Here is a 20317-nt window from a genome sequence, read left to right on the forward strand (position 1 = left end):
GATTGTCTGTGTCTGCAGTTGTGCGTTTTTGTATTAATAAAGAGTGATAAATGACAGGCGGAGAGGAAGTGTTGGATTCCTGCTCGGCTCCTGTTTCTGTGAGAAACCTCGCTAAAGAAAGCAGACATAAATAATGGCTGCCACGCCGCCATCCTGCCTGCGATACACTGCGTCTGTGTTCATGTATTACTCATGTTGTGGGGACAGAAGTCTGTTTACACAGTCGCGTTAAAGGGAACGACTTCCTTTGGAGGACCTGAAGCATATCGCTGTTACGTCCACTGAAAAACTGAATAGGCTTAGTTTAAGCTAAGATTTAGATTAGTTTTAGGAACATAACTCCTGAGCTTTAGCACAATATTCCAGTTTCAGGAGACAGACCCTCTCTTTTTTGAAAGACTTTTCCTTTTTGATAATTTTATACTTAGTCCTGGATCAGGTGATCTAACTCAACCTTTGGTTATGTTGTTATTGGCCAGCGAAACTATTACAGAGAGACACGGCGCTCAGAGAGTCCCGAAGTCAAATCTGTGGGTGAGTTCTGTAAGACCAAAGATGGTCGTTTACTTCCAGATGATAAAAGAATAGATGGCCTCCTCTGGGTTGCTCCCCCACGTCACCGAGTTCAGGCATGTTGTATAATGTTTTCAGGCGATGGGAAGGTGGAGCTAGAGGTGTATCAGGCCATCATGGTGGAGATTGGAGAAGGATCTTAGCTGGATGGTGATGCTTTGGATTTACTATCAAATCTAAATCTACGCCAATCCCCACCTGTGGTCATGAGCTCATGGTAGTAACTGAAAGAATGAGGTTGTGGATGCAAGCAGCCAAAATGAATTCCTCCGTAGGGTCGCTGGGTTCAGCCTTGGAGGTAGGATAACACGCCAGACATCTGGAAGAAGCTTGGAGTGGAGTTGCTTCTCCTTCACTTTGAGAAGAGCCAGCCATCTGATTAAAACGTTGAGCAAATAAATTAAATAAATTAAAGCAGCAGGATGGAAAAGCTTATGTGCGATAGGCTAATGTGAACAGGTGAGTTTTGATTCTGGACTTAAAAGAGGGAGGGAAGTGATGTCTCTTATCTCAGGAGGAAGGAGTTCCAAAGATGGGGGCAGAGCAGCAGAAAGCCCTGCGGCCCACGGTGGCTAGCCGGAGAGAAGGGATGGAAAGAGAAAGAGAAGAGGAGGATGTGAGACACCGAGAAGGGATGGTGATCTGGACCAGGTCAGAGAGGTATGAAGGAGAGAGATGATGAATAGCCTTCAATGTATACAAAAGTATCTTGAAATTGATGCGATATTTAACTGGAAGCCAATGAAGCTGCTGCAGAGCAGGGCTGATGTGGTGCATAGAAGGGGTCCTGGTGATGACACGAGCTGCAGAGTTCTGGACACGCTGAAGCTGATGGATAGATTTTTGACTAAGACCAAAAAGAAGAGAGTTGCAGTAACTGATCCAGGAAGTGACCAGGCTATGAACAGGAATGGCCGCGGCATGAGGGGAGAGAAAAGGACGATTAATGAATACACACACACACACACACACACACACACACACACACACACACACACACACACAGGTCCTACCTCTCCTCAGAGACACACACACACACACACACACACACACAGATCCTACCTCTCCTCAGACACACACACACACACACAGATCCTACCTCTCCTCAGAGACACACACACACACACACACACACACACACACACACAGATCCTACCTCTCCTCAGAGACACACACACACACACACACACACACACACACACACAGATCCTACCTCTCCTCAGAGACACACACACACACACACACACACACACACACACACACACACACACACAGATCCTACCTCTCCTCAGAGACACACACACACACACACACACACACACACACACACACACAGATCCTACCTCTCCTCAGACACACACACACACACACACACACACACACACACACACACACAGATCCTACCTCTCCTCAGAGACACACACACACACACACACACACACACACACACACACACACACACACACACACACAGGTCCTACCTCTCCTCAGAGACACACACACACACACACACACAGATCCTACCTCTCCTCAGAGACACACACACAGTTTATAAATGTAGTCAGATGGGGGTCCTCCACGGGGGTCTGTGCACTGAACCTTTAAGCTTCTCTCACTTCTTTAACCAACCTGGTGATTTTCTTCCTGTCTCCACCAATCCGAGAGGGATACACACCAACACACTGTGCACTGATTATACCTCCTGGCTGAAGCTAACCTCAGGTAGATGCTGAAACCCTGGTAAAACTCGCTTGACTGGTTAGGCAGCTGTTTATGTGTTACCTTTGATTTAATCCTGGTTATGGTTTGGTTTTATAAAGTGGATAAACAGTCACACTGCTTAGCATGTGCAGGGAGAAAAAGCATGAAAAATGAGGTGTTTGCTTCAATTGGTTTAACTTTCTGGTTTGTTGTCTACAGTTTGGTTCTTAACTGCAGAAAGTAGCAAAAACGATTAAACGCTTGAACGACTGCTCGGGAGGTGTGATCCCAAAGTACAGATGAAAAGTGTAAAATACAAACCCGAACCCTTGATTTAACTCTACTTACATCATCTACTGGTGCACCTCTGAGCTGTGTTTGCTGTAGCTGCTGTTTTTAGGTCTCTCAGATCTCACAGTCAGCTGTTATCTGTGCGTCTGCGCTGGCTGCTGGATCTCCAGCATGTCTAACATGTACCACAGCTCAGGCTTGAACACACTCCTTCTGATGCCTCAGGATGTCACGGTGGGACTCTGAGGACTTCACAACCTGATGAATGTTGGAAATAACGGCCAGTATCCTCCCAGTCTCACTCCTCACCTGTCCGGCTGTCTGCAGAATGAGGACTCTTCAAATCAGCACTGCTCCAGATGTATCCATCCACCAGATGTATTTTTAAACTGTTGAGTCTGTATAGTATCATTGAGAGTGAGAGCCCTCAGTCATCTTAAACACTCAAGCCCCGCCCATCCACTGCTCAAACCTTCTGTTTTTAGGTGGCAGCCAATAAGAACAGAGCTGGCTTACAGAGAGAATAACTAAAAGCTTGCTGAAGACAGAGAACGGAGTGAATAGTTTGTTTTTGTTTTCAACCACGAGTCATGCAAAACCTATGCAGTTGAAAAATATGGAGCTGGAAATCAGCATTTATTGTTCCTGCTCACCAAAATTTTCTTGGGCCACTATTTGGATTTTAATTTGTTCAAACCGTAATGAGCATTTGTTCAGATTAGCTGAGCTAATCTTTCCATGTTCCATCTGGGCTGCAAGTAGCTCTGGTTGGAAATTGGTGCTGCACGTAATAGTTGTGAGTAATATGATTGACCGGTGGCACTGCACACAAACTCCCATAGCTGACTGTAGGTGCCAAACCTGGTGCAACAGGATTAAAATGCAACTTGTCAGAATTCAAAAATACCACGCTGAAGGACTTTCCAGAAGTCTGCATTACTCACCTTCAATTGCCTCAGGAAAGGAATCCAGCTTAAACACTCTGGAGCAGCCAAAAGGAGCTTCGTCTTCATCTCTGCAGTATGTAAGAACATCTTAGTATAATACTGTGGTAAATAATTTTATTTAAAACCGTGCTAAGAGTATAAAATGAAAACAAAAAAAATTAGAAAAAATAACCTAGAAATAGCCTACAGGCTTACTGTAAATGCAAAAACTTGCAGTTCCTCTGATGTCCAGCAGAGGCTCCAGCCATGAGTCGGCCCCCCACAAACACACATGTTAAAATGTGCAGCAGAAATGTATGGAAGCCCGTTTCTGCCAATAATAAAAAAAAAGGTATCCATAACTCGAAATTTCAACTTATTAACTCAAAATTTTGAGGAAAGTAAGTCAACATTTTGAGTTACTTTTCAATAAAGGTGTGGCCTCTTTGACTGACAGGTGGATGGTGACACAGGTGACTGTAGCAGCTAGCTGTGTGCTAGGCTTCAACTCAGCTAACTGGAGTCCCTGAACAGATTTTAATGAAATAATCCGACTTGTTGCGCCGTAGTGCTTGTTTAATAAGTCTGTGCTGTATAATGCATCTGTAGAGTTTACGAATGCACATTCCTGCCTTAAACTGATGCTTTAGCGCTCCACCATCTTCAAATATATGTACTTCATCACGGTGACTTCAAAATATGAAGTTCAGACACCAACAACTGTCCCATGTAACTTATACTGAGGACTGCATTAAGCACAGAGCGGCATTTATTTGCATGCACCCTGGTCTGTGCTGAGTTGTGCACTGAATGCAGGGAGCTGCGGCCTGTCACAGTGGACTGTGCATAAGCAGCCAACGATTGGCGGATGTACTGGAGATGAAACGCGTCCAAGGCTGCTGGCCTGCGAAGGCTAAACGAGGCAACAAGGGGGAGTCCAAACGAGAGGAGAGGAACAGGGTGTGTGAGTGTGGTGGCGGAGCGGCTCTCCTGCTAAGACGGCCTGATTTCCTGAGCGTTTATATGGTGGGGCTAAAACAACAACAGGAATGACACGTTATGACCAATTCCACCTCGCTCTCTCTTTCTGTTTCTCTTTAACGCTCCCCATCCTCCTCCCGCCTTCAGCCCCTGGCTCTTCCTTCCTCCACCCCCCTGGCTAATGTTACCGCTAACACCTCCTGACGCAGGACAGGGTACCAGCCTGCTGTACAAACTGATGATCTAAGCGCCACAGCTGCTCCAGCTGTGCGTTGAAGGCCAACTCTGCATGTGTGTGCGTGGGCACGAGCACGGCACGGCGTGTCGCGCGTCTGTGTGCGCACACGTTGTCTTTGCGAGTGTTCGCGAAACACGATACGCTTGCTGCTGCTGAGTGAGGCGGTGACGTTCAGCGTGCAGCACCGAAGCAGAAACTTTAGATGTCATGTTTACATTTGAACAACTAAAAACACAACTTTCCACGTGAGACACAAAATTAAATATGTGATCACAGAAAGAATTAATATTACATGTCATGAAAGAAAGTAAGATAACACACTTCTATTTTATCGATATAGCACCAATCGTAACGTAAGTTCCACTGAGTGAGGTCAAGACCTTTAAAATATGGAGAAAAATCCAGGCAGAGCACTCCAACAAACACGATCACCAGAGAATTAGGTGGCTGAAGATGCAGAAAATGTACAAATATGTTTTTATGCTTGATTCCAATTGGCTGATTTACACTTTGATCCAGCCACAAACGTTTGGCTCATTAGGCTGTGGGTCAGACCTGAATGCACTCAGTAAGCTGTAACTTTTAAATGTGCAGCCATCACAGTGCAAATAAATGGCAGCCGTGGAAGCACACTGAGTGGAAATAAATGATATTATTATCATCTTTATGTATGTTTGTCACCCAATGGCCACTTATGTGAGTGCTCCAGAGCCTGAAGCAGAAAGATAAAAACATGGACGCTGCATCCTCAAGACTAAAAAGGCTTGTTATCAGCTCTCAGTTTAAAGCCTGCCTCTCTGATTGTATGGGGGGGGCTATTTCAGCAGGACAGTGTCAAATAAATGAAAGTAAGTAATTAAAAAAATGGGGAAATACAAATTAGTGTCTGAAAATGTGTCAGCTGTCATCCTAATCTTTTTGCAGAGTATGTTTAAATGGAAACACTTCTATAATGAGTTTAAACGAAGACCAACAAAGTACCAAAGGTTTAATTTGGGTCAGATTTAACAGAGGAACAAATCTAATTCACAGCCGTGGGCCTGTGTTAGGCTGTCCCCTCTCTATCTTTGGTAATTCCACACCGGTGGAAACCCAAACAAAACACGCATTAAGAGGCTCTAATGCCTGTGTCTCAGTCTCACGGTCCATGTCGCCCGCAAAATGACGTGAAGAAATATTGTTTAAAATTTTTATTCAAAAAATTATTTAATATGAAGGCAATATGAGCAGTGTTACAGGCATCGCCCTATACCCGTTATGTGCAAAAAAAGGAGAGTTGAAAAGTAGGAGCTGTCACCGAGCAGAAACGGGAGCTGGAAGCATGTAAATATAATAATAACCACTGCAGCCAAACAGAGAGCCTGACGAGCCCAGCTGTAAGTAAGCTGTTAAGACTCGACTGTACGCTGTGTTCGTGTTTTCCTCTGAAACAATAAGTTCTGTTGCAGCAGCCTTTCAACGCCTCTCTCTGTCTCTCACTAGCAAAGTTGACCCAGACAACAAAGTAAAGCTAGTTTTCAGCTACGAGCCCGACACGAACCCGACGTATCAGCCAGAGGTCCCTTTACTACGGTTCGGAGCCGCGGACCTGTTTTATATACGCGCTGAATAGAGATCGCTGCAAAAAGTGCAACTTTACCTAATGTCCACCTACTGTTACTCATTTATATTAAGATTTAAACATCTGGTTGGTGTTGGTGTGGAGAGTAACCTTCAGTAATAGTAATGAATCACACAGCAATAGGACATTCATGTAGTTGTAAAAAGCATGATAATATATTAAGTAATCCAAAGTATTCAGAATACGTTACAAAATACATTTTGGGGCATGTAATCTGTAATCTGTAGTAGAATACAAAAGTAACCTCCCCAACACTGAGTATATATAATATAAAAGTGTACATTTACAACATGATGGCTGCTGTAAAGCCTGTGCCGTCAGATTCTCACCTGTATGAGGCTGATCACATGCCAGTGATGCCCAGCTGAGGATTTTGTTCATAGAAACGACACCGTCCAGCATGTGTTGCCTCCTGTGTGATCTACCCAGGTAACTCCCTCAACTAAACCAGAGGGAATACTTTCAGAAGTGGGAAAGTGTCTGAAGTGGACAACTTTATTATACCGTGTAAGACAAGACGAGCCTGAATCTTCCTCCACCGTCCAAAGTTCATGTCTAAAAATACAGCTTTAGGGCTTTGAAACAGATGATAGAGATAAATCACGAGATCAAAGAGGAGCGTTGAACTTCTGTGCAGACGTCTGCAGGTGTGTCCGCTTCATTCAGAGCAGCTGGTGGTGACCACAGTTTTTAACGATTAGCACACGTATCAAGAACATAAACACATGAGAAAACATCAAACTAATGAGAAGAACTTCATTGTCTTTTTGTTTGTCTTTGTTTCGTTTGGCTCACGTCCTATTGGCCAAGATGGAGGGGTGGGGCTTATAACTCGTACTGCATCCAGCCACCAGGAGGCGATCCACAAACTTGACTTCTTGGCGGCTGTCACCTCGTTCCTCTCGCAGTCTGTGGTCAGACCCTTCGTGCCCTCTGCTTGACACTTTTTGTCATAAAACTTATAAAACCTGTTTCATATAATCACAACAGACCAGAGGTGAACTACGACCTGCAGGCTTGGCGGTCAGCCATCCAGTCCAAATCAGGGATATAATCAGCTCTTTATATCATGTATTTCATAACTCCTTTAACCCCAGCTGCAGCCGCTCTGATATTTTATCCTCTGCGAGCACTTACTTAGGAAAACATCATCCAGAGGAAACAGTAGAAGGGTTGGAGCAGCAGACAGGTAAAGACGGTAATGTGCCGACAGTCAGGTTTGGAAACGCTTCCATGTGTATAATGAGAGAGAGAGAGAGATGTGGCCTTGAGGTGAAGGAATAATCCAGAGGAGTGAAAAGGCAATGAAGTTAAGTTCTAGGTTTCATTAAAGTGTTTCCTGGCAAAGCAGAGCGTGTGTGTCAAACCTCCCTAAAACATCAGACTACAGTATTTCTACTGTATTCCTGTGTGTGTGTTTCAGCTCACACGCACACACACAGGAAGGAGAACTGTTTGAAAGTTTGCATGTATGTGCTGCTAACAGCTGTGAAAAAATACTGCAGGCCTAAGCAAAAGTACCAGCATGACTGCGTAGCATGTAAAAATACTGTGTCCGCCTTTAAGCAAAGGGACACATTTTCTCACTAAAAGTTAGAAGCTCTGTTCATTTCCAGACCCATATTTTTTATTCTTGGCCTCTAATAAAGTCACTTTCTTTGGATTGGCCAACTTCAGTGAGCCTGCTGAGGGGCAGCACCCAGCAGTACAAGTGTGCGGTAGTATGAAGCTAAACTGGACTCAGAAACATCTCACACATTCATTCATTCAGAAGATTTCCAATATTCCTCCATCAGGTTCCTGGATGTTCCTGGGCCCATAGAGTAAAGATGGACTCGATTTTCATCAAAGGCAGAAAGGTCAAACAGAATCAAGAATCAAGTCTGCAGGTATTTATCTGAGTCACGGGAAAGAATCTGACACTAGCAATGGGAATCAAACAGTTGTGTTCCTCGTTCATGCTCGTCTGTAACTTTGCCTTTTTTGTTCCCAGTTTCTTCAGATCCATCTCCTCTTGTCCCACTCTGCAACGCTGGTTCTGTTTGGTGCAACTAAATCAATCAGTCTACAAACCAAAGGTTTCCTAATCACCTCCGTCTGTGGCCGGCCCTCCTGCCCATCGTGGCTCTCTTGGATCTCTCCTCCCTCTGGATCTCTTGGACTATCTCCTCTCACATGTCCTTCCTCTGGACACTCATGGCCACCCCCTCCTGTGCTGACCTGTTTTCACCTACAAATAAGCGCACCCCGCTCTGCAATGCTTACTCGCCTTTAGCCAATCTCTTGTTTTCCTGCCCAGTAACGCCTCTCTCCTCAGAAACACAACAGTTTAGGCCAAAATAAATTTTCATGTTTTCAAAACTTTATTCACAACACGTTAGCTTTCACATGTCAAACAGGTCAGCCGTGCAGGAATGAGGAGAATTAGAGCCCATTGAACATTTTTTCATTTCCGAATTCTAAAAAGGAACTTTTCAGAAGTTTGTCTTGGCCTTGGCTTTATTTGATGCCTTTCGTGTACGGGACACAATGCCAGCTGTTGATTAGAGTGGAATAACCAGAATGGTAAAAGCAGAGCGGGGACCTGGACTTCCTGCTGGATTGAGGTGAAAGTCATGAACAAAACGTAGCTTGTCATCACCCGAGATCGCCTCTGGTCTCGCATAAAACAAAGAACGTCTTCTGGGCCTGAGGTAGTGAAAGGCCTGGCTTCTGATCTCGTGATGTTGCACTCATTCATTACCACTTACATCATGAGAGTCGTGACATTTTTCCAGCTCCTGCAAACATCATCAGCAGAAAGGATCGAGTGCTACTTTCTGCACGGCAATAAATTCAGAAGCCTTGCCAAGTGACGATCTTTGGGTAGATGTTTTTCTTCTATTCTCAGCTCTCCAGAAAACTGCTGCTGAACAGACACAAGAGTGAAAGATTATAGTTGTAAATCAGCATTTCCTTCACTGAAGTAATCTGCAATCAGATAGAAAGTGAAGAGTCTGAGTTATCCACAATAGAGACTTTCATAGAGTTCTACAACAACATGCCCCAAACCAGTCAAAAAAGCACCAATGTGACGGTAAAAACAGAAAATAACAGAAACAGGATATGGGAAACTTACTTGGCGTGCCGTTAAAGTTTGGGGCCTTTCTCTTCAGCTAACACTGTGGCCTACTCTGCTGTACTTCTGCAGAGCTGTGATTTTGACCATGGATGAGCCTGAAATGCTTTGGCTCCTTGTTTCACTTTGTTCCAGTGCTTTGCTTTCTTTTGTTCAGCTTTTTCAGAACTTCTGGTGTAGCCCGAGGATCTTGAGCCCAAAACTTCTTTCCATATTCACTGTTTACAAATACATAAAAAGCTCATTAAAAACTAACCTGGCGTTATAGAATGAATACATGTGCCCAAACTGCATTTTGGGAAATCTGTTTCTTTGTTTGCTTTCCGCTGTCTGTTCCCCGTTCTGCTTACAACCATGAAAGCCTCAGTCATACTAACCTTTCTTTTTGAGTCACGGGGGTTCAGCCCAACCATCACGCTTTAAAGAGTATCATCCAGGAGACCGAGACGGCCCCTCGCTCTATTTTATTTATGTAAATGGGTAATAGACAAACAAAGAAAACAGAGAAAACCCTAACAATCATATGAACCCCTTTGAACAAGCGCTTTGGCAACAGTGGGAAGGAAGAAATCTCCATGCTCAGGGCAGCCATCCTGTGATTGGTTGGGGGCGAGGAGAGGAAGACATGCTGTGGAAGAGAGCCAGAGATTAATAACAACTAATGATTAAATGCAGAGAGGTGTATAAACACATAGTGAGTGAAAAAAGCGAGTGAAGAAGAAGCACTCAGTGCATCATGGGAATCCCCAGCAGCTTCGATCTACAGCAGTGTGACTAAGGGAGGACTCAGGATCACCTGATCCAGCCTAACTATTTAAGAAATAAACCTGAGGCTGCCATCCCACACACACCAACCGTATGATCTCTTAGTATTTACATATAAACACAGAGCAAAGATGACAACCAGCACAAAGGGACTGTAAAGCGATCACGACGGTGATTCTACCCTAGAAACATGCACAGGTAGAAATGGAGGCTGCAGGCTGAGGTGTGCACAGGCTCAGCTTTAACATCGCTGCCTTTGCTGCCTGCGTGTTAGCCGTCTGTGCAGATGCTCTCACAGAGCTAAAGCTGTGTTAGCAGCTTTTGGTTGTTTCTGTTGTGGATGCAGTTTGGACTTTACCATCGTGCTCTCGTCCTTTTGTCCAATGAGATTAAAAGTGATGTCCGTACTCATGTAGACCGCACCACTGTTTTCCTCCCCCCGCACACGAACTGAAACCAGCTGACCGAGTGCAGGAGGATGAGCGGGATCAAACTGAACTGCTGGGAGAACTCCGGTTCTCTATAACAACCAGTTCTTGATTCCCATCCCTACCTGATAATGACATAAGACAGCTGGGTCATGGTTAATTACTGCCATTATGTGATGACATCAAACAATAATACTCATTATTTAATGTTGAAACGTCTCTGATAATTCCCATGATCCTCAGCTGTACAAATGTTGGCATGGTTACATCCCAAAGGAATATGGCGAACATCAGCATGTTAGCTTCATCACATGCAGATGTTAGTATTCAGCCCAAAGCTGCTCTGTAATGGAACACAGCTTCACAGCGCTACCAGCACGAGCCACAGTGACAGTCAGAGCTCAGTGATACGCTGTGGTGTCCCCGAAAACTGTGTGGGGACAGTTTATGACGTGTCTGTGACTGAAGACGTCGCGGTTGTGGGTATTTGACCCAGTATTTTGAGTTTGTGGAGTCTTGAATCTTGTTTTCTTGTCACTCGCGGTGCAGATTTATTTTAGGTTGTTTAATTCCTTTTGCATCTGTCTCTCTGTCCCTCGTTCTCTGTGCTCGTCTTCCTCGTCTCCGTGCCCTCACTGTGTTCCCTCTGTCCAGTCAGTCTCGTCTCAGTGTTTGCTTCCCTGTCCTGTGTGTCTGGTCCATCTGCTTCCTGTTTTATTTTGGTAGTCTTTGTCTTGTGTTCTGTTTTGCTTCCTCTGTCCTGTTAATCAGTTCCAGCCGTGTACCCACCTGTTGCCCATTCTCTCGTTATCCTGTGTGGATTAAGTCCTGAGTCTCCCTCTGCTCATTCTCCTATTGTCACCGTTTGCTGTGTCCGTGCTTATTCCCAGTTGTCAGTTACATAGTTATAAGTCCGAGTTTCCAGTTCGTCTTTTGTTTGTTTCTTTGAATTTTCCAGTGTTCTGCCACACAGCGTCACGTGACAGAAGATAAAACTGAAACAAACTGAACATTTGACAAACTGATCAATAGGTGCACGTGATCATTAGAAAGGATTAAAGGCACAGAGCGTGCACTGTGTGAATGTGTTGGTCACTATGCTGAGGCTTGTAGTAAGAAGTGTTTTGAGTGCACAGTTAAGCAAATGTTGAAAAATGCTATAAAAGTATGATTCACCATTTTCATACGAACGACGCGTCTCTAAGGCTGCGCCCACACGTACACGGGTATTTTTGAAAACGGAGATTTTCCGTTTTCATTTTAAAAAATAATCCCGTCCACACGTAAAGGCAGAAATGAAGGAAAACGCTGCTAAGAACATGCCAAAGCAGCAGGTGGCGCTAGATTCCTAACCGTGCAGAAATGTTGGCCAATCAGAAGTCTAGAAGCCTCGGTTGGAAATAGTAAACAAAGCTGGGGCATAGAAGCAGAACAGAGTCGTATGTGTGGAGGGACAGTAACTGTGTGTGTATATGTAAGCATTTAAACACTGCAGAGAGAACAATTAACAATTAACAGTATTGTAGAAATTCGTTTCACCGAAACAATAACGTGGCGCACAGTGTGACGTCAAAAAAGGCGCACACCTTTGACGCTGCGTTTTCTCCGTTTTCTCCGTTTTCCTCGTCCACACGTAAATGCAAAAACGGAGTTTTCAAAAATATCCACCCTGGCAGGCGTTTTTAAAAGTGAACGCTGTTTACGTGTGGATGAAAGGTGCAAACGCATAGAAAAATCTGCGTTTTCAAAAATACCCGGGTACGTGTGGACGTAGCCTAAATAAGAAGAAAAACACTCTATGAGGCTAAAAGACCTTTGAGTGATTACAGGATGTCTTCATTGTTAACTTTCTGATAATAATTTTCCCGATTTTTGTTTTGTTTTTCTCATTTTTGAAAACGTCATTTTGCTTTAGAAGGAGGTGGGACGCAGACATGTGGGTAAAAAAGGACCACAGAGAACTCCAGTTTCAACTGGACTACAGTGATTTCATGTGAAGCGCTCACACTTTGCCTTTCATTCACACACTCGCACACCGATTGCTGCCAGCTGTGCAGTACCAGCCAAGCCATGGGGAGCATTTGGACTCCAGCTTCTTGCTGAAGAATAAATGTGGATAGAAACATCATACTCCCCTACAGCATCCTGCTACATGGACACACTATGAGACAAGAGGCTTCTGGGTTACTTCTGTTTGCAGCTGCCTTTCTCTATTATTTCTGTCATTCTGCATCTATTTGTCTTCATTTTATGTCAGTTTTTCAAACACTTGATCTTTCTGGTTGTTTCATATCTTTGTATTTATTTAGTATAATTTTTGTTCATTTAACATCTTTTTCAATGCCATATATTTGACCTTATTTGTAGTTTTTCTTTTATATCTTTTCGCAGCTGTTTAGCTTTTGCCTCTGCAGACTTGTTGCCTCGACCAGCTACTTTTCTAGTTGGCATCCTTATCAAACTCCCTACTGAGGAAATAAATAAGAAAATAATAATTACAAAATCTTGCCAAATCTCAGCACTCTTACAGAAAAAATAACTATCGGCTCAAAAGAAAACCAAGCAGTAAAACCGAGGGAGCAGTTAAACAAAAGCAGCATTGCAAAGTATTGTTACATCACCCAAAGAATCTGAGTGAAGCATTTTCAAGTTTACAGACACATATAAAGCCAGAACAGTTGCAGATATGGAGCGGTGTTCTTGTGGGTTTTCAATGCATCTTGGGTGTGCCACAGCATTCAGAGCAGAAATCTATTTTATTTTTTATTCAATAAATACAAAAGATCACCCAGAGCTTTACAACTTCCACAAACTAAACAGAAACAGCAGGTCAGGGAATAAATCACGGCTGCTCTGCACATGTCTGGCAGCTTAATATCAGTGCTGGATGAAGTCTGTAGATTAACTTTAAATAGAAATATCATGTAAATAATTGTATTAAACATTACAGGTAAAAACTCTGCACATATAATATGTTTCAAACATTTGCAATATCAAGTAAAAAATACATTTTGGGGATGAAATGTTTAAGGCCACTCTGAGAATCGAGTGCAGTGCAACAAGCTTTAATGTCACATTTTACTCAAGCTCTCCTTCAACACAGTCTCATGGCAGTTTGTTGAATAGTTGTGACCTTAAACCCGTGGATTCAAGATGCTGGACACAAATGTAACTTTTTGTAGTTCTTTAAAATCCCAGAATTATTTCCTGTCCTTTCATTTTGTGTTCATGCACATTAAATTAATATTCCCCATCTTTAAAGTTACAGTGTGTAAAATCTCATCACTACATGTCAGTAGATTGCAGATTTTAGCCAAGTGAGTGATGCTTTCTTAGCCCTCGCGATTCAAGTGCACAATTCTAGCTACAGCGGCCACTGTAAATCAAACAACTCCAACCACCATTCATCTGTAGTGAGTGTTGACTGTCAATCTACACCTCAGTCTCTACCTCACCTGGTATTCACGTCTCTTTACTCTGTTAGCTGCCATTAGCTAGTTAGCTGCTGTTAGCTAGTGTTAGCTGCAGTTAGCTACTATTAGCCGCTGTTAGCTACTGTTAGTTGCCGTATGCTAGCATTAGCTAGTGTTAGCTGCAGTTAGCTACTATTAGCCGCTGTTAGCTACTGTTAGTTGCGGTGTGTTAGCATTAACTGCTGTTAGCTAGTGTTAGCTGCTGTTAGCCATGTTTAAGTCATACTTTCTTTAAAAAAAATTTTGAGGAGAGACATTAAAAACTGTTGGGTTGGATTTATATTGGTGGTTTGGGTTAATGTAAAAGAAATGTCATGTCTTTGAAAACTTTTTTTTGTCATTGCTATGGTGATGCCTTCCCACTTTCACTGGATAAAATAAACTTTAAAAAGTGATCTTTTGTGCCCACAAACAGGAAAAGCTCGAGTGCTTTTATGTTTTATGCTTTTTTTCTTAGTTAGAATTGGGTTTTCCCCAATCCGTCCTCAATCCCTTCAGTGACATGTTAGTCCGCTTTGCCTCAGTGAGACAGAACTTAAACAGAACTGTTTTAAAAAGTTTATGTAAAAATCAAGTTATTTTGGGAAGCACCTGTGATGTCAAGCTTTCTGCACCAATACAGGCTTTCTGTGAGGGAGTTCGGGGGGGGGGGGGGGGGGGGCAAAGTTAGCATGACCACAGAGATGCAACAGACACATTATGACAAATAAAGCAGTCTGATGCTTTAAGTGCAGTACTTCTGTTCTAAGGAGGACAGCGGGAGGCGGGATGGAGGAGGGGTGATAAGCATAGGTTAATTAGTCCAGTCAGCACAGTGTTAGTGTTGGCAACACACACACACACACACACACACACACACACACACACACACACAGCAGTGGTGAGCTCACCTCTGTAAAGTTTGTGCTAACATGTAATCACCCGCTGAATGGCCACAGTATGTTTTATAGACTCAGAAAGCTCAGCAGTCACACACACGTAAATATCCATGTAATCAAATAACACACACACACACACACACACACACACACACACACACACACACACACACACACACACGTGTACACATTCACACCATAGAGCCACGCACTTACAAACACTCTATCAAATCAAATCAAATCACTTTTATTGTCACATCACATGTGCAGGTACATTTGTACAGCACATGTGAGTGAAATTCTTGTGTGCGAGCTTCACAAGCAACAGAGTTGTGCAAAATACAAGAATGGCTACATCTGAAACTAATAAATATATGTACAATATATAATAGTATATGCATTTCTGGATGTGTATACTAAATATTTTTCTACGTGTGTGTGTGTGTGTGTGTGTGTGTACACACATATTTTACAAATTAAATAGAGTAAACAATAAATAAAATATCTAAAAATATACAGAGTTGAATATGTGCAAAACAGTGGCATTACTGTACAGTATGGAGTGCATAATGTTGAAGTTCCAGTAGTGAAGCTGAGGTGTCTATGACGTGTTCAGCAGTCTGATGGCCTGATGGAAAAAGCTGTCTCTCAGTCTGCTGGTACGGGACCGGATGCTGCAGAACCTCCTTCCTGATGGAAGTAGTCTGAACAGTTTATGGCTGGGGTGACTGGAGTCCTTGATGATCCTCCCCGCTTTCCTCAGGCACCGCTTCCTGTAGATGTCTTGGAGGGAGGGAAGCTCACCTCCAATTATCCGTTCAGAGCACCGCACTACTCGCTGGAGAGCTTTGCAGTTGTAGGCGGTGCTGTTGCCGTACCAGGTGGTGATGCATCCAGTGAGGATGCTCTCAATGGCACAGTGATAGAAGGTCCTGAGGATGCGGGGGCTCATGCCGAATCTTTTCAGTCTCCTGAGAAAGAAGAGGCGCTGCTGCGCCTTCTTCACTGTTTTGTTTGTGTGTACTGACCACGTAAGATCCTCAGCCAGATGTACACGAAGAAACCGGAAGCTGCTCACTCTCTCCACAGCAGCGCCGTTGATGGTGATGGGGGTGTGTACTTCTCTGCACCTCCGGAAGTCCACTATCAACTCCTTTGTCTTTGCGACGTTGAGGGTGAGATGGTTGTCTTGACACCAGTGGGTCAGGGCGCTGACCTCCTCCCTGTAAGCCGTCTCATCACCGTTGGTGATAAGACCCACCACTGTAGTGTCGTCCGCAAACTTCACAATGATGTTGGAGCTGTTAGTGGCTGTGCAGTCGTAGCTGTAGAGTGAGTACAGGAGAGGGCTCAGTACACACCCCTGTGGAGCACCAGTGTTCAGTGTGATGGGGGATGAGGTGATGCTGCCCAGTCTGACCACCTGGCGTCTGTCAGACAGGAAGCTAAGGATCCAGCTGCAGAGGGAGCTGCTCAGTCCTAGATCCTGCAGTTTCCTGTCCAGCTTCGAGGGAACGATGGTATTGAATGCTGAGCTGTAATCTACAAACAGCATCCTCACATACGTGTCTCTCTTCTCCAGGTGTGACAGGGCAGTGTGTAGTGTCAGGGCTATGGCATCATCAGTGGACCTGTTGTGGCGGTATGCAAACTGTAGAGGGTCCAGTGAGTCGGGTAGTGCAGAGCAGATGAAGTCCCTGACCAGCTTCTCGAAGCATTTGCTTACGATGGGGGTCAGGGCTACAGGTCGCCAGTCGTTCAATGAGGAGATGGTGGAGGATTTGGGTACAGGGACGATGGTGGCCATTTTGAAGCAGGCTGGGACTACAGACAGAGAGAGGGAAAGGTTGAAGATGTGCGTGAACACTCCAGCCAGCTGAGCCGCGCAAGACCTGAGGACGCGGCCGGGAATCCCGTCCGGACCAGTAGCTTTGCGTGCGTTCACCTTCCTGAAGCACTTCCGCACATCCTCCTCAGACACAGTGTGCGCCCTGACGTCATCTGCGGTGCGCACACTGTCCAGTCTCATGGTGTTCGCTGCGTCGAATCTAGCGTAGAATACGTTTAGATCCTCACACAGAGAGGCCGTGGTCTGCGGTGTGCTGGTTTTCCCTCTAAAGTCTGTGATCGTGTTTAGTCCCTGCCACATACTCCGAGGGTTGTCAAACTGTTGTTCCACCCTGTCCCTGTACTCACGTTTGGCTGCTTTGATCGTCTTCCGGAGTTGGTAATGTGCGTGTTTGTAGTCCGATGTGTTCGCGGAGGCAAAAGCGGTGCTCCGTGCCGCCAGTGCCGCGCGAACATCTCCGTTAATCCAGGGTTTTTGATTTGGGAAGGATTTAACTGTTCTGGATGGGACGACATCTTCCACGCATTTCCTGATAAATCCACAGACTGAGTCTGTGTATTCATCAATGTCTCTGGCGGCCACGTGAAACATTTCCCAGTCCGCGTGATCAAAACAGTCCCGCAGCGCAGACTCCGATTGGTCCGTCCAACAGTGCACCGCCCTCCGGGTTGGAGCTTCCTGTTTCAGCTTCTGCCTGTAGGCGGGCAGGAGCAGGATGGAGCGGTGATCTGATTGGCCGAATGGGGCGCGGGGGAGGGCTTTGTACGCATCCCGGAAAGAGGTGTAGCAGTGGTCGAGTAGCCGATCTCCACGAGTGTTAAAGTGGATGTGTTGGTGGAGTTTGGGTGAGACTTTCTTCAGGTTTCCCTTATTAAAGTCTCCGGCTGTGATAAACGCTGCCTCTGGGTGTGCGGTTTCCTCGCTGCTGATCGCGCTGTACAGTTCCCTGAGTGCTCGGTCAGTGTCGGCTTGTGGGGGAATGTAAACAGCCGTAATAATCACTGCTGTAAATTCCCTCGGTAGCCAGAATGGCCGGCACTTAATCATCAGGTACTCCAGGTCCGGTGAGCAGAAGGATTTGACCGGGTGCACGTTCGCATAATCACACCAGCTGTTGTTGATCATGAAACACACACCACCGCCTCTGCTTTTCCCAGTAAGATCCTGTGACCTGTCCGCGCGGTGCACGGAGAACCCCGGCAGTTGTATTGCGGAGTCCGGTACCTTGTCCGATAGCCAGGTTTCTGTGAGGCAGATCACGCAGCAGTCCCGCATCTCTCGCTGGAATGAGATCCGTGCCCGAAGCTCGCACAGCTTGTTCTCCAGAGACTGCATATTAGCCAGTAATAAACTGGGTAACGGTGGTCTGTAAGTGCGCCGTCTCAGTCGAACCAGAACGCCAGATCTTCTCCCTCTGCGTCGGCGTTTGCGGCCTCCAGGGCCAGAGAACAAAGGCGTCTCAGGTGAGATGAATGGGGGGTCTGCAAACGGAGCGTCCGTGTTGCAAAACTTGAACTCCGGAAAGTTATAAGAAAGACCGTCTTTTATGTCCAGTAAGGTTTGTCGGTCGTACACAAGGAGACAAGTGCTGCCCGTGAAAAAATAAAGGAAAAGTAAAATTAAACACAGAAGAAAGCCGTTGCTTGGGGGAGCTCGCGACGAGGCTGCCATACTCGGCGCCATCTTGATCTAGGTCTGTGTAACTGATTGAATGTTTATTCTTCAAACATGACCTTTTTTCTACGTGTTATTTTCATCTTTTAAGTAATAGCCATTATTCTATTGTTACCATGACAATATTTAAAAGGCTGTAATACTATTAAGAACATATTTTGTATTTTTAAATTATTAATTATAATTTATTATTGACACATAAAGACTAAAAATATTCAAACTGTAGTTTTTCCTTTAAATATTTTTTTTTTTCTTTGTTTCCTCTCATAAAGGCTGTTTTTGTAAATTAAATGATTCATTGCTGATATAAATTGTCTTGTTTATGATGCATTTTTAAAAAATCTTTTCACGCATTTTTTCCCTAAACATCATACTATATCTTCTGTATATGATTTACCTCTTTGATCTGAAAGTTAATTCTCTAAATATTAGATCTTTTTACATAGTTCATGAGCACAGCATAAAGCATTCACATATACAGGACTCATATATTATCAGAATTCTCTTCAATTTGATAAAATCTCACAGCTTGAACTGGTCACATATTTTTTTGGTAATGTGATATAATTCCCAAACATCACCTCACAGGTAAAGATATTTCCTGACCCTCTGCAGGTACGATCGTCAATCTGCGTCAGAGAACTTTTCCTCTCTCGATATTTACAGCTGCTCGGTGAGGACACACAGCCGAGCTCTGAAGGTCTGAACCCTTTCATACCACGTGCTATCAGCCTCTATGGCCCAACACATCTAACACAGACGGCTCTGCCATATATTATTATTATTATTATTATTATTATTATTATTATTATTATTATTATTTCACCTGCAGTAACAGGAGAATTACCCAGTTATAAGATAAACAAATTCGTCCTCGTTTCTCGTGTTATCAGCCGCACTTGGAGCTTCACATAATGCCGTTTGTGTTGCTGCTATGCAGAAGCAGTATGGGGTTGGTATGTTGGCCCAGCAGCAGATACATCATGACTCACCAAAGCCCTCTGAGGCGGTGAAGCAGCGACGGTGCCAGTACACGTTTATGTCAGGAGGCTGTGGTTTGCGTCTCGTTTGGCCTGTTGTGTTTTGCCTTCGGGTTCGTCTTTTTTCCACTCCGTTTAATTGTTTTCACTCACTGTTTTTCACTTTCTCTTACTTGTTAATTTTAAGTACTAAAAGCTACTTGGTGGGATTTGGAAAAGATTGTAATTTGGTTTAAAATACAACCCTTCGCACCAGTAACACCTCCGTTTATTGCATAACTGCATGCACCGCACCACCAGCTAAGAACCGAGAAACGGCAGTAACATCGTTTTACACCCTGGAAAACAGAAGAGCCTCCATCAGCGCGTTATTGTTTTTACTCCCCGTTTGGTTACGCTACACTCTGCTTTGTGTTCATGCTGATGACGTGAACTGGGAGTGCAGCGGTTTATTCGCGTCCTTCCTGCTCAGACACATTCTTCTTCTTTGTTTGTTATTCAGCTGTCTCACTCAAACAGTCTTTATCTCTCACTAAGCAAAGTGTCACAAATCATCTTTGTGCTCTTCGATTGTTAACTCCTCTGCCACACACACACACACACACACACACACACACACACACACACACACACACACACACACACAAAGACAATGGTGTTGTTTTAGTTTTTATTGTTTCGTTGGGAGTGGTGTGGGCAGAGTGCATGTAGGGGGTAGTGGCTGTGCTGAGTGGCTCGTTGTTTGGTTGGCATTTTATTGCTGCAGTCTGGTTTTCATTGACGGTCCCATCAGACTCTTTACACCTCAGCGGCTCTCCAGC

This window comes from Mchenga conophoros, linkage group LG5 (genome assembly GCF_057382185.1).
Source record: "Mchenga conophoros isolate Kocher_MC1m ecotype Shallow Benthic linkage group LG5, M_conophoros_male_GT1.1, whole genome shotgun sequence".
NCBI classification, from domain to species: Eukaryota; Metazoa; Chordata; class Actinopteri; order Cichliformes; family Cichlidae; genus Mchenga; species Mchenga conophoros.